Source organism: Hyalella azteca, unplaced genomic scaffold (genome assembly GCF_000764305.2).
Source record: "Hyalella azteca isolate HAZT.00-mixed unplaced genomic scaffold, Hazt_2.0.2 contig11129, whole genome shotgun sequence".
Lineage (NCBI taxonomy): Eukaryota > Metazoa > Arthropoda > Malacostraca > Amphipoda > Hyalellidae > Hyalella > Hyalella azteca.
The window spans coordinates 406-3,394 of NW_025941138.1; the positions used below are offsets into that span (position 1 = coordinate 406).

The 2,989-nt window shown below is 33.0% G+C and overlaps 1 long non-coding RNA gene across 1 annotated transcript; it reads left to right on the forward strand.

The window, feature by feature from the left end:
• Positions 1-341: 341 nt before the first annotated feature.
• Positions 342-1,763, forward strand: LOC125178585. The gene is made up of 3 exons (XR_007156954.1): positions 342-377; positions 1,048-1,183; positions 1,713-1,763. It is a non-coding gene; the product is annotated as an uncharacterized LOC125178585 (long non-coding RNA).
• The last annotated feature ends 1,226 nt before the right edge of the window (positions 1,764-2,989 follow it).

The window sequence follows — 2,989 nt, forward strand, 5'->3', positions numbered from 1 at the left end:
ATTCAACGACGACGCGCCGATAAATTTCATTACAAGCTGACTTAACCTTTTGTCATCTCGTCTTCTGATGATAGGAAATGGAAGATTCCTAACATTCCTAAAAATAAACCTAAATAAGTTATACCTATCAATATAATATCCAGTACATGATTCTAAAAATCATTATAATCCCAATCCTAATATCATTTTTAATTACTGTAAATTAATAATATTCTTGGTTACAGAATGATCTTATGATGTTTTTTTTTTGCAGGGACTGGCGACGACATAAAACTCCACCACTAAGCATTATATTTGGTAGCCTCATTTACATGGCTGTCTCGGGATATATAATCTCACGTGGAGACTGTATTATTCTTCAGCAACAATTTCTGAAGGTACTTTATTCAGAAATAATAGTGAAATGATAAGTGACAGAATTTAAGTATTCGTTCCAACGCGCGCGCACGGTAGCATTCACGTTAAAATTTCAGCAAGAAGCCATAATGTGTTTCTACGTACGTTTTCAACTTTTTAAAATTTCCTTCTATTAATTCATCGTTATAATTACTTGAACTAGTTATACAGCTTCCATGAAATATAGGTTGAATGCTGGTTCACACATAATTTCGTATTTAATTAATTAAATAATTAATGTCTAAATTAATTTAATAAGTAATGAAATACATTTATCACTACATCATTCCATGTTATCGTTATCTATCGAGCCATAGCAAAACAAAATATGTTGAAGCAAAGGCATACAAAAGATCCGTCATCAATTATTTTTCAACTGCTAACCATTAACAAATTACTAGTTTCGTCACTACTAAGGTTTTATTATAACCTCCTCCTAAATTTGTAACATGTGTAGGCCGTTGGCCTTGGCTTACTATGTACATATAAATAATTTTAATTTGCAATATGATATGCGTATCTGCTATGTTATTTGCTATATGCTATTCGTGTATCATTTATGCACGAATATATGATATTCGTGTTTGCTAATAACATTTTATTAGTTCTATTATAGTCTACATGAAAATAACTTCAGTATAACATATTCAGGTACATGCAACAACTTTCCACTCTGGATGTCTCCTGAACACCTCCAATGCCTTCTACTACCAGAACCTGTCCATCAATGAGTGTTCACGGCAGTGCTTGAATACACAATCTTGTCTCTTATTTTGCTTCGACGTCAGTGAGTAGAGAACCTACTATGAAAACAAATCGTAGAAGATTTTTCATCAAATATTTTAATTATTTTTAGACTTTACAAGTCGCTTAAACTTTGGTAATAATATGAAATATATTTTTTCGAATTGTGGTCTCGTTTCCTGTCAGCTAATATATGTTATTTCAAATTACCTGCTTTTTTTGGTTGAATATTCCGTTAATAAGTTGCCAGCACTATCAAATTTTTCTATCAATAACATCGAATAACCATATCGCTGCTAGCCTAGAGCAAATAAATTTTCTAGACGCTTCTGCATATGTTTCATCAATAAATAAATAAACCACACGATAACTTGCTGGCCTTAGTTAAGAAAGGGTTCACGCATGTAGATGTACTCGTATGGTCATTTTCACTTTACTTATTTTATAACAATCGCTTCATTGTTGGATAAAAAACATTGAGCTACACTCGATATGAGATCCTCAAAAAATTTCACAAATTCTATCTTTGACGGCTGCATAAACAATTTTATTTCCCGTTACTCTACCACCAGCCACGAAAAAGTGCGATCTTCTGTCTTGCTTCGTGTCGCTCCTGTTCCCTGGCGTGCCGAAGTTTCACTGTTATAGTTAGGAACTAATGGCTAGGCAACCCTAATAAAGATAAGCTAATGTTGGCCATTGAAGTCTGGGGGTGGCAGCTTATAGAAGCAGTCCAGGTTACTAAGCTATATTTTTAACGAGAAAAAAATAGCCTCGAAATTTGCCATATAAATGGATCCAATAAAGCCCAACTAGTCAAAGGAGCATATATTCCGCTATGAAAGTACGGCTGTAGACTCAGAGGAAACTTAAAATTTTGTGTGGCTAAAATTAATAACAATATTTTATAGGGAGGCTAAATTTGATTGGGCCATTTTGGCTTGTCGCCCATTCTTAACCACCGGTTAACTCACTAGATATGAGCTGAATTTTAACATCTACAAGCTGTATTGCGAGCTTTGAATTTCTAACTTTCTGCGTCTGTCTATGTAATAATAAATAATTGTTTTAAAATTTAATTTATATGTAAAATCGCACTATAAAGGGTCAAACATTTGTTTGCGACAAGTCGAATATTTTCAATTGCGTGTTACATTCCTAGTCAGGTCCCCATTAGAAGTTAAAATTAATATCTCAATCGTTGTTAGATTTCCTATATGAGCTGTTGAGTGATTGAAGCTAAACTTAATCAAAAAGCGTTTATCTCAGCGGAATTATGAAATTTTAATCTATACTACCATAATATCACTTCAACCTTTGAAGCAATTAATTTTTATCCTCTCAAATTATCACATAAGGTAAGTGCAGAAACTCAAATGTTTAGTGCCCTAGCTGCTTCTACTGGTTAATACAACGGGATGGCGAGTTGCAAATCACACACGACCTCTCAAGCAATGCCATACTTACCTTTGCTGGTAATATAATCAAACACAGTGAAAAATGTATTATTTGAATTAATATTAACCTTTCATATATATTTTTCGTGTTGTGATTTTATGTGCAATATCTTCTGAACTTACTGCCCTCTCAATGCACGTTGCATTTCTCCATAAACAAATTAAACTGATTAAAATCAAGTAATATTCCAACCACGATGCTCAATTAACTATTACCTAACTTTTGTGTGTCAGCACTATGCCACAATGAGTTTAATTCTCCTGAGATTTTGTTAACAATAATAAAAAAGAAATTTGCAGATTATTAATATAATTTTCAGGTATTTTAGCCCCGTTACCTTTGTAGAAGTGCATATTCTATTATAGTCCAATGCTGCGTGAAAGAAAGTTAT